At 38.4% G+C, this 12,470-nt stretch overlaps 1 protein-coding gene across 1 annotated transcript in view; it reads right to left on the bottom strand.

Annotated features, from left to right (window-relative positions):
• LOC129763560 (cytoplasmic FMR1-interacting protein) overlaps nucleotides 1-283 on the bottom strand; it is a 43,970-nt gene extending 43,687 nt beyond the window's left edge. The window contains exon 1 of the mRNA XM_055762756.1: nucleotides 247-283. The gene's annotated coding sequence lies outside the window, so the exon portion shown is untranslated. The remainder of the gene's footprint in view (nucleotides 1-246) is intronic.
• Nucleotides 284-12,470: the final 12,187 nt, after the last annotated feature.

Genomic DNA, 12,470 nt, shown 5'->3' with positions numbered 1-12,470 from the left:
CGTGGGTGGAGGGGCAAAACAAATTGCGTGGAGTGGAGGAGGGGTTCGGCCGGAGGATAAAAATGGATGACAAATCTTCAGACGTCGGCTCGGATTCAATTTTGTTTCGCTAATTGACCCTCGTCCAGCACGTTTTAGCACTTTACTCCACTGTTCAACGTTGCACTACGACTAACGGCACACTTTGGAAATATTTTCAACCGAAAATAAGCACAATTTACAATAATAATTCACAAATATGTATACCTGACACGAATCTACGCCCTCCTCTCAGAAAAAAATTACACTTTTGTCAACGAGGGCTGTTGGCAATAGGGAGGTAACAGCGAAGTGTTCGGCAATAGATGGCGTTCATTCCGCACCAATAACCAGGGGTTAGACATCAATTGAATATAGGCTACCCAAAATCAAAATCAATATGGCGTCATTTGTTTATCAACATATCATTTACTAGGATTGAAATCGAAAAATGCGCTGCTTTATTCTAACTGCATGAGCGATTTTCATATTTCGGTTTCACATGGAGGTGTTCACATTTAACATGGAGTTTAAAGTTAGCCACTATTCGACTATATAACCGGACCGAATTGTAAACAACAGTAATTGATTGAACCAAAATGTCAGTGAACCGCAGCAATATTGGGTACACTGGCGATATGAGGGATTTGACGTTTTAGTCGTACCCCTGCCAATAACGGGAACGGTGTGCATCAATGCAACATTATTTTAAAATTTGTATTGTGTTTAAAAAATTTCAATTTTCAATTTCAACAAATATTTCATCAATATTTTTACAAGATGTTTCATGCATTTCTACAAGCGTAGCTCATTCGAACACAATCAGGAAAGTTTGTTTTAATAAATAAACATATGAAAACGGAGGGTTTTTCTTTGAAAATGCGCGTTTATCGTTAGTGAATTTTTCGAAATATTTTGTTAAATGAAATGTCCATTAGAGGCAGCACATTTTAACTGTTCTTTGGGCAATTTATGAATGAATCGCAAAAACACATTGTTTTCGAGGCAATCAATGTCATCGATCCATTTTCGCCCACTTTCATAACAATTGAAGTGCGTGAATTGTGAACGATGGCCTTGGGACTGCAGACTTTATACCGTCAAATAGTTTGATCAGTCCGAGGTATACTTTCACGCACAATGCATCGATTCAGATTCGGTGTTTGCACCAGGCATTTCCGTACCGGGATCTAAAGCTACAGTCGACGCCACTGCATATTTTACTCACCGTTCTGCCTGAAATGCGCCTTCGCTAGTACCTTATGTTTGCCAATTTTTGGATATTGTCACAAGTTCATAATATTGGTATAGCGCACGGATTCTTAAAGGGGTCAATATCGTTTTCTCAGGGGTCGTCATAAATGAAAACTGATTTTGTAGGTCGACGTGGTCTGAAAATCGACCCCTATTAATTAAAACATGTTCTTTATTGAAATTTTTAAGATATTGCATAAGTTGGAACAACTTGTTATAAGAATGATTAATAGAAGTAGAAATTATTATGTTGTACTTTTCAAAAACTCAAGAAGTCGATGAGCGTGCACAGGATCGTACAAAATGGATAAAGTGCGATTCACATACATCATACACGTCACGTTCACGTCCCGTCACGTCACGATACGTCAATGATTCTATCATGCAATTCTCATGAAAACGTTCACATACACCAGCAACGTAACGACCCGTCAGCATACGTTCAACGAAAACAACCGGCAGGGTTTGTAGAAAAGAATAATTGACGGAGACGGACGGCTCGTTTGGTTTTTGTCTGGGCTTTGTGTCTCGGTTTTTGTTTTGATTTGGTTGTACAGTAATTTACATCTACATCGACATTAAGCTAATAGAACAGATCTGTAATGCAACACGTTTAATTAGACATTTTTACCTCTAGTTGGACATTTTTGTAAACATTGAGTTCGAGGCCCAAATTATGGCGCCACATTGAAAGTCGCCACCAGTCGCAAATGTCCAATTACTGGTCAAAACCGACTCCAATGCGACACTGAGTGGTGCCTCAGCATATCGCTTTATAAGTAACTTACTGTACTTTTTATGCCAACATATCTCTTAGCTCCAAATTTCGGAGTGAAAATCATTCGCGACTAGTTGAAAGAATTATTCTATTTATTATTATTGTTGCATAAGGGTCGGACTACGGGGTTTAAGCATTTAAATAATTGAATTCAATGAATTTTAAAAAATTAAGAACTGATTCTAGGCATGCTGATTTGGGAGAGGGCATTGCAATTTAAAATTGTTGTAGGTGGCGACACCATGAATAAAATTAAACAAATAATTCGTTTGGCATTTGACGTGACGGTGCTGGTGGAAGCATTGACTGCATGTGTGAATTGGTGGAGACGTTGACGGAACGTAGACGTTCTTCTCCGTAACGTGCTATGTGAATCGCACATAATTCGGCAAGTAAAAAAGCGTGAACAAGATCCGAAACAATTCTTTAAACAGTCGGTTATTAGCTCAGCTATGTGAAGAAAACGACGAAGTCTTTTCTCGATTATTTTTAAATTTGTGTTGGAGTTTTTACAAGCAAATCCGAAATCCGTAAATTCAAATATGAAAGAAACGCTGAACAATTGTCAAACAAAATACTCATTACATGACTGATATCTTTGTTATGTTGAATGAAGTTAATTTGCAGCTGCAGGGTGAAGATCTCAATTAAAAACAAAATCAATAATATCGACCTTTGTGAATAAACTGATCCTTTATAAACAGAATTTAAGCAGAAAATAATATTTACAGTTTCCACATTTGTCAAAGTTATCACACAAGCTTCAAGACGATATTATATTATCATAGGTCACTTGGACGCATTACACAAGGATTTTACTATGAGTTTTGAGGATCTCCTAAATCTATAAATTCCTGAATAGATAATAATACAGTACAATATCACAGCCATGGAGTTGATTACCATTAGCACAGATGGAGACTGTAAGCAGAAGTTCAACCAAGGTTATAAGAACTTCTGGTTCGCGCAACATTGAAATACATTGTGGATCATGGAATTAGGCATTATGGAATATTGTTAAATTTTGATGAGGAAATTATGTCAAATAAAGCCTTCTCAACGTAGGTATTACTTGCGTCATTTTTTATTAGTAGTACTTAGTTGAGATTTCTATGCCGGATAATACGGCTTGAATGTATTCTGGAGTGGCAGGCTCTAGAATACCAGTATACTGAACCGATCAAGATGATAGATACATCAAATTAGAGCCAATGAGCCAGACTTTTTTGAAAAAATGTTACACTTGAGATAAAAAATTATTTTTTTCACTTTAATTTTTTATTTATTTATTTTGTTTTCGTATATTTATTGTATTTGTTTTTTTTTTATAATTTACACTAGCTGACCCGGCAAACTTCGTCTCGCCCAAAATTAATTTTTCGTTATAACATCCACGTTTCTTACTAAGCGTTGTTCATGGGGCTAATCACAGAATTGTTCATTGATTGACAAAAAATCCCTTTTACTATAAAACTATTAGTACTTCTACCAAAACTCGTCATTATAATATCAGATTATTTTCAGACACAATTCTCGTTCAAGATTTTTCAACCACTTGCAAATAACATGTTTCTCCGTTACATCGAATAAATGTTTGACACAGAAAATAAGATAGAATAAAGACAGCCCTAAATCGGACAATTCCTCTCTCGAATTTTGCTCTTATCAACACATTCGGCGATCCATTTTTATTTATATAGATAGAAAATGATATAGGAATGCGTTTTATCACATTAAAATCCATTTCCATTTTCGAACGAAGATCAATTTCGTTAGCGCAAACATCAAATGACCAAAAACGCTTGCCAATACGTAATTGTAGAACATATGCAAATTGAATTTTCCGAATTTTCCCATTTTCCTTCAGAGTTTACCGAAAATTTTCAATTGTCATGTTTGATTGGAATATGTATATTATTTTTATGGGACCTCCTCTCCATTCCAGAGGAGGGGGGGGTGTAATGCCATCATAGTAAACTTTCTCGTACATAAAAACTCTCACATCCCAAATTTGGCTCCATTTGCTTGATTAGTTCTCGAGTTATGCAGAAGTTTGTGTTTCATTTGTTTGGTAGCCCCCCCTCCCCACCTTAGAGAGGGGGAAGAGTGTCTATTTACCATAGAAACGTTTCTTGCCCCCTAAAATCTCCATATGCTAAATTTGGCTCTATTTACATGATTGGTTCTTGAGTTATGCAGAAAATTATGCTTCATTCGTATGGCAGCCCACCCTTTAGAAAGGGGGGAGGATTATCTAACCATAGAAACAATTATTGCATCCTAAAACCTCCACATGTCAAATTTGATTTCTGTTGCTTGATTAATTCTCGAATAATGCAGAAATTTGTGTTTCATTCGTATGGCCGACCCCAAAACCCCCACCAATCGTAGAGATGAACCAGCCTTTGGCTGAAAATCTCTCTAATACAGAAAGAAAAAGAAAACACCAATTTTCATGTCGATTGGTTCAGTAGTTTCCGAGTCCATAAGAATCAGACAGTCAGACAGACAGACAGAAATCCATTTATATATATATAGATGGTCTTGGGGCCAAGGGCGCTATATTTTTTCCTTCTTGAAAGCAGAGGTTTTTTTTCACAAAATATATTCAAAAACCAGCAAGATGTTCTTTTCTGTTTTGAGTTATGATTTTTCAAATATAACGAATGGTTCAAAATATAAAATCTTTCCCGAATTTTTGAAGAAAAAACATTTTTTGAGAAGAAAAAGTTTATTAACATTTTGAAAGTGAAAGTAATCTTTTATCTTTATTAATTTCGTTGCAGTATCGATATATATAATCCCTGGTAAAAAATCGAGCAAAATCTTCAAAAATCACGATCTTTACCCCAATGTACATATTAGGTTGGGGAAAACAGTTATCCATTATTTTCTCGTTGGCTGGCTTTGATGTGATTTTTTTTTAAATTATAGGAGGTTGTGTTCAAGACACGACCGCATTATTAACTACGCTGTGGTTTAATTCAAGTCACTTGTCGATAACTGCGGATATTATTTTATGATGCAACGAAAATTTTGAAATAACCATTGTACCAGTTTGGTCGCTCTGAAATGTTTTTTTATTGTAGAATTATTTGACGATAATTGTTTGATGATTCATTCTTGTGCTCGCAGAACAATACTTTGCTCGAGATAAGCTCAGCTGTCACCCTTAGTGGAGAAAGTTCTGCTACTGGCAAGCGAAACCATATCACATACAAAATTCCAGAACGACATTTACTTTCTTGATGACTAAATAAACGAAATAAACTCTATCTGTTAATCTCAACAACCTCGGAAAAAGTAGCACTGCTTCATTATGATCAAGATTAGCGCAAATGCAATCCTAGTTGAAAGCAGTTTTGCGACTGGCACGCGAGCCCAAATAAATTAATAACTTAATATAACTTATTGAATAACTTGGTATTCCCCAAATAATTTTTTGGTGCACAACCTTAACACCTGCTTCACCATAGCGTCAGTTCAATGCATTGATGACAAAAAACAAACAATGTTAACTGCTTGGAAGAAGGCTGAATATTTACCTCAGCAGAGATTCATTGCTAATACTCTAGCGTAAATATTTCCCTCCCGCTTTTTTCCCTCCTTGTTTATATTTATCATTACGACTGCATAATTTGCAACACAAAACAATCGTCAATTATAGCATAAAAACATAGGCGATTGTTGCATCGTTACAGGGCCAATGCACATGGGAGCAGTTACAAATAGGGTTTCAGCGTAGCGAAGATGCACTATTTTTACGTACGGGTTATGGAGCACTACGGCTCGAAGCAACTAAATATACACACGCTTATCTCTGTTTTGCGTTTTTCTCAACAGAAGAACGTTAATTTCTGTTAATATTGCCAGTCTAGATTAGCTTAGCTGTCATTCTTTGTGGAGAGAATTTTCCTACCGTGATGCGAAGCTAAATCACTGATAAAATTCCAGAACATTTATTTCCTTGGTGAGCTGACGATAGCCTAGCTTGATGATTCCCCCCACAATTGTGTAGCTCAGAACCTTAATGCAATGACGTCAGTTTGATGCAATGATTGCAATGGTAGAGACATCCGCGAGTGAGTAATTTGGTCGCGTCCACAGCTCAATCCGAAACGAAGACATGTAATGACACAAAATATATGTCATTACATGTCTATATTCATTGCTTTGAATACAGAACGATACTGAAAGTTAGCCTTCCTTCCTTGCTTGAGACTTCAAACTTCTTCAGTTCATTCGTCTCTAACCTTCAAAAACTTTACTTCATCCATAATATTACTCCTCCATCCCCATTGCCTTGAGACAGGCATTCGATCCCTCGCCGTCCAGCTCGCCCAGCAACGATGTTGTTCAGTCGTTTTCCCCACGAAGAATGAAAATTTTCCTCAGCGAGATCCACTGTTTATGCTCTAGGCAAATATTCCCCTTTGTTCTTCTTCTTTTCCTGTGTTACATCTTAAGATTCCCCCTTCGTTGCTCGTCGATAAGTTACTCGTTATTGACAGCTCTGTTCGGGAAAGCACACAAAAGGACAGAACAAATGTATGGGGAAATGGGAATGCTTTAAATTTTCATCAATTTAAACCATATACAGACTTTGGGATTGTAATGTATAGCATATCAAACAATCTTAGGGAATTTCCGATTCATTTAGTATGTAAATCGTCAAAATCCGTTCGCGGCAAAAATAGTTATTAACGTTAACTTTATTTCATAAAAACGTGACCTGTTTTCTGATTTGGGACCCTTAATGAGAGACGTAGTTCTACGTCAAAAGGTTTGTTTTTCAAACTGTATATAATCGAATCATATATTAGGCTGTCAAAAAAGTCCTGCGGTATTTCCGCGAGGTGTCGTTGTAAGCGCGTAGTTCTAGTTGTATTCATTGTATCGAGTCATACTATAGCTTGTTGAAAAAGTATTTTTGCGCGCTATAATATAGTCCTTGACAGTGTTTTGTTTGGTTAAGTCGTTCGTGAGTTATAGTGTCGCAAATATGGAGCAAAATAAAGAGAAAATCCGACATATTTTACAGTACTACTATGACAAAGGCAAAAATGCATCTCAAGCTGCCAATAAAATTTGTGCAGTTTATGGACCCGATACAGTTTCCATTTCCACCGCACAACGATGGTTTCAACGTTGCGCCACGCTCCGGAAGGCCTGTCGTCGAAAATTGCGACAAAATCGCTGAATTAGCCGAGAAAGACCGGCATAGTAGCAGCCGTAGTATCGGCCAAGAGCTGGGGATAAGTCATCAAACCGTTATTAACCATTTGAAGAAGCTTGGATTCACAAAGAAGCTCGATGTATGGGTGCCACACACGTTGACGCAAAAAAACATCTTTGACCGTATCGACGCATGTGAATCGCTGCTGAATCGCAACAAAATCGACCCGTTTCTGAAGCGGATGGTGACTGGCGATGAAAAGTGGGTCACTTACGACAACGTGAAGCGCAAACGGTCGTGGTCGAAGCCCGCTGAAGCGGCTCAGACGGTGGCCAAGCCCTCATTAACGGCTTGGAAGGTTTTCATTTTCATTTTCATTTATTTCTGTATTGCGTAACTTAAGACCTGAGTCTTTTCAATGTCACATCGGTAATCGTAAGGTAGAACAAGCGCATGTGAACACTATTTATAAAAACTATTAAAAATTTAACAATTAAAAGGTGAAAAAACTATCAATTAAAATGCTCAATACATCCTCTCTTAAATGCTGTGAAAGAATTAATATTGGATAAACTGCTAGGTAAGTAATTCCAATGAGCTACACCTCGAACGAAAAATGAGTTCCCGTACTTCGACGTACGATGTCTTGGGAAAATATATTTTACAGATCTGTTACTTTGCATTATTTGTAGCTTACTGTAAAGATAGTCAGGTTGTTTTGTTTTCGAAAGGCTGTGCAAAAATAAGCAACAACGTAGTTTACTAAAATTTACCAGGGGACACCCTATTAGGCGATGCTGCAAGTGGGAAACATGGGAAAATCTGTTCAAATTGAATACATAGCGCACACACGAATTCAAAGCTACTTTTAACTTATTAAAAGAAACATTGGACACGTCATCTAGTATGAAATCGCATGCTATAAAATACGGAAAAATAAGGCTTTTGAACAGTTTTAATTTGGTCTCTGTAGTAAGGAATGAAGAAGAAGTATATAATGAACGTAAACACGCATAAATTTTCCCACATTGCGAAGACACATATTTATCCCATGCAAAATTTGATTGAATACGAATACCCAAACTGGTAGCATTTTCAACGAATTCAACTGTGTTGTTGTCTAAGATTAAAGATGGTTTCAAATAATTAAGAGAAATACTATTCGATATAAAAACTGCATTCGTTTTCGTGAAATTTAAAGTGAGCATATTTTCTCTGGTTCTGCTATGTGTTTGGTGGGATTGTCAAGGAATAATCTATTATGAGCTGCTTCCCTGTGGCCAATTCGGACCTGTACTGCCAACAACTGGACCGCTTGAATGTAGCACTCATGAAGAAGAGGCCATCTTTGATAAACAGAGACCGCATTGTCTTCCATCAGGACAACGCCAGGCCACACACTTCTTTGGTGACGCGCCAGAAGCTCCGGGAGCTCGGATGGGAGGTTCTTTTGCATCCGCCGTATAGTCCGGACCTTGCACCAAGTGACTACCACCTGTTTTTGTCCATGGCGAATGAGCTTGGTAGTCAGAAGTTAGCCACAAAAGAGGCCTGTGAAAATTGGCTATCCGAGTTTTTTGCCAATAAGGAAGCGAGCTTCTATAACAGGGGTATTATGAAGTTGGCATCTCGTTGGGAACAAGTCATCGAACAAAACGGTGCATATTTGACTTAAAACAGATGATTGTAACTAATTTTATGAACAAATGAAAATTCAAAAAAAATACCGCAGGACTTTTTTGACAGCCTAATATAATCGAGTCTGTATATCGATCTGTATAATAACTATAGATATATGAACAAGGAAAGATAGACGATAAGGATATACGAGGCCTCCTCATATCCCCTCCTTTTCCTGAAGAAAATATGTCACCCTTCTAAACTCGAGTCGACCGCGAGTAATCGGTTTCCTATATTATTAACATTAGAATTAAGGAAAAATATATATATACTAGTAACAATACAGTAAGGAGTTCGGCTCCTTTAAACCTATGTAACTGAGCCTGTAAAAATAAACGATTTAAATAAAAAAAGGATATACGAGGAAAGAAGGAATGAAATAATGAAGCGGGAGTCAGCTCTAATGGTAACGTCAAAGAGTGAAGTTCGTTCTATTATCTAAACGGAAGAAAAAAAGACGGGTGGGTAATGTCGGGGACATAACCGGAATGACGTAGGACTATACAAAGGGAACAGCTTTTGTTAAATATATATTTAAAATATATTGTTTTATTTTCTTCTCCTACGTGAATACCTACCTATCTACCTGAAAAATGGATTAGTTTACTGTTTACTCTTTATGAATATGTTGATGGTTCTGAAAAGAACCTTTGGTGTTGTGTTTTCACAGTTGGAAAATTTCTTCCCATCCAGCTTGTGACATGTTCAGTAAATTACATTTAATGCGACGTGCCGGAGAAACACTTTGCCACTCACTGAAACTAATTGTTGCCTTGATGAGCGCCGAACCGAAGCTGCTCTGTTCTTGATGCGGGTTTTCTGATTGTCGTGAGCAGCTTTGCAAGCCAACTTGAGCACTCCGACGGCCGAAACTCTATAATCGCTGTTAGGTATACTGGTGCTCCGGCACCAATCCGTTCGGCCTAGTTACCCTTGCGGAGCAATCAGTGAATGCGACCAACAGGGAACTGGAGACCTGCACGATTCGAGTGAGACTTTGCCTTTCCCTTAACTTGTCCTCCTTTGTTACGTCCACGATGCCGATGCCGTACAACCACACGGGTTTACGGTTTGAAAGAAAATAAGATATTTTTTTGGGGTCCGCGTGTTTTATACTCTAGCGGTACACACTCACAGGATAGAGACAAATCGGCAGACTCAGCCAGAGGGGCGAGTCCAACGAGACGAACGAATGAGCGTTAAAAGGGAGCGATGGCAAAAAAATACATTCATTACGATTTGTTCGCTCGTTGGATTCACATGCAGGCTAAAAAGGGTCCTTTTCAGGATCACAAAATTATCTTCAATCTAAAGAGTTTATTGTTTTGTTATCACTCGATATCCCCATCTTGTTCGGCTAAACCTTCCTGTTTAGCGATTTGTTGCCACTCGCCACAGCTTTCACAGTTGGAAAATTTCTTCCCATCCAGCTTTGTGACATGTTGTACAGTAAATTACATTCAATGCGACGTGCCGAAGCACCACTCAGTGTCGCATTGGAGGCGATTTTAACCTGTAATTGAACATTTGCGATTGCAGTGGTACAGTGTCGACTTTCAATGTGGGGTCATAATTTGGATCTCTATGTTTACAAAAATGTCCAACTAAATATGTCGCATTACATGTCCGTCCAATTAGCTAAATGTCGAACTAATTGTAAATTACTGTACTTTCAATCTGGAAACAATTTAAGAATTGGTGAAAATTGAATAATCAGGAAAGTCCCCAACTATCAATAAGCTCAGAACAACTGCCAAATTCACATACTCATCAGATCCTGGCAAACAAATTATGAAAAAATCTATTTGTGTTTTATTATTATTTTGGATAATGTTTTAGAAAGCATTGAACTGTATTTCCTAAACTCTTTTTTGGAAGGTTTAATGGCCCTGAAAAGCGCCTTGTTTTATGGAATGGTTCCAATTTAGAAAACTTAGTACTCATGGTTTTGAAAAAAAACCATTTCGAACGCCCTCGATGCCGCCTTGTTCTGGATTTGCCACCAAAGCAGTTTGTATAAAGAACAAACTTTTTTTCTTCTGCTACCTGATGCCGTTTTGCGATTGCGTTTGCCACTCGCCACTCGCTGAAACTGCCTGTTGTCTTGATGTCCACCGAACCGAATGTGTTCTGTTCCGAATGCGGGTTTTCTTATCGTTGCGAGCAGCTTTGCCAGCTAACTCGATCACTTCGCCGCCGAAACTATATAACGCCGGCTAGGTGGACTGGTGCACTGGTACTAACGCGCTCGGCCTAGCTACCCTTGCGGGGAACTCCAGATCAACACGGTTCGAGCGGGATTTTGCCTTTCCCTTCACTTTTCCTCCTTTACCATGTCCAGACATGGCTGCTTGGGTTGGTTTGTTGATTTGATGTGATGCGAAACGATGTGGTGTACGGTTTCGATGAGAATGATCGTTACGGCAGCGGAGCGGGGATTTTTAAGCTGACTGGCTGGCTCGAGAATTACGCATGTGTGAGACTGCGACCAATGTTTCGTTCATTTTTGACGTAGGACTACGTCTTTCATTTCTATACCGGGGTGTAAAATCAAAGTTTCGAAAACGAAAGCGTTACGCCGGAGACCGAGATTTTGAGTGTTAATAGCTCCTAAACAACTGAACGAAATGGTATGATAAACACTTCATTCGAAAGATAAAATGTCTACGCGTTCTATACTTGTTACTTTCTCATCCAAAAACTTGTTTCAATAGTCTTAAATTTGCTTTCAAAATAGGCTATTGAAATCACCAATCGGTATATAAGCGAGCGCCGCTCGGAAATCTACTCAGTTCTAATTGAACAGCGATTGGAGTATGTTGTCGCTGTTGTGGTGAAGCTCTTCATTTATCATGAAAGCGCGGATGAACGGTGTCACCAAGAGCCTGTTTGTGCACCTTAGGCCAGAAGGGAATCCATCAGGAGGAGAGTGATGCTACAAACGGTTCCCCGGGAAGATCTCGAAGCAGCCGCTACACACACACATACACGCACGGAATTCTTTCCGTTTGGATCGAGAAAGATCCGGAAAATAATCTGCCAGTTCCTCTGGGAATTTAAAATTACATTCATATGAAAGAGTTTATTTTAATGTTTTCTATCCATGTAACACTGTGACCAAATACATTAGGTTTTGTGATTTTTCAATCAATCGCAAACAACAGGATAGCTCCGGGGTCGGACAAGATTAAATTCAACTTATTGAAGAATCTTCCCGACTTGGCAAAACATCGTTTGCTGAACTTGTTCAACAAGTTTCTGGAGCTGAATATAGTCCCGCATGACTGGAGACAAGTGAGAGTGATAGCCATACGAAAACCCAATAAGCCGGCTTGCGATCACAATTCGTATAGGCCGATTGCAATGTTATCCTGTATTCGTAAATTGTTAGAGAAAATGATTCTACTTCGTTTGGACAAGTGGGTTGAAACGAACAATTTGCTGTCAAATACGCAGTTTGGCTTCCGCCGAGGTAAAGGGACGAACGATTGTCTCGCGCTGCTATCTTCTGAAATCCAAATCGCATTTGCTCGCAAAGAACAAATGGCTTCCGTTTTTCTCGAT

This window comes from Toxorhynchites rutilus, chromosome 1 (genome assembly GCF_029784135.1).
Source record: "Toxorhynchites rutilus septentrionalis strain SRP chromosome 1, ASM2978413v1, whole genome shotgun sequence".
In the NCBI taxonomy this organism is placed as follows: Eukaryota; Metazoa; Arthropoda; class Insecta; order Diptera; family Culicidae; genus Toxorhynchites; species Toxorhynchites rutilus.
This window is presented reverse-complemented; position numbering and strand designations above follow the sequence as displayed.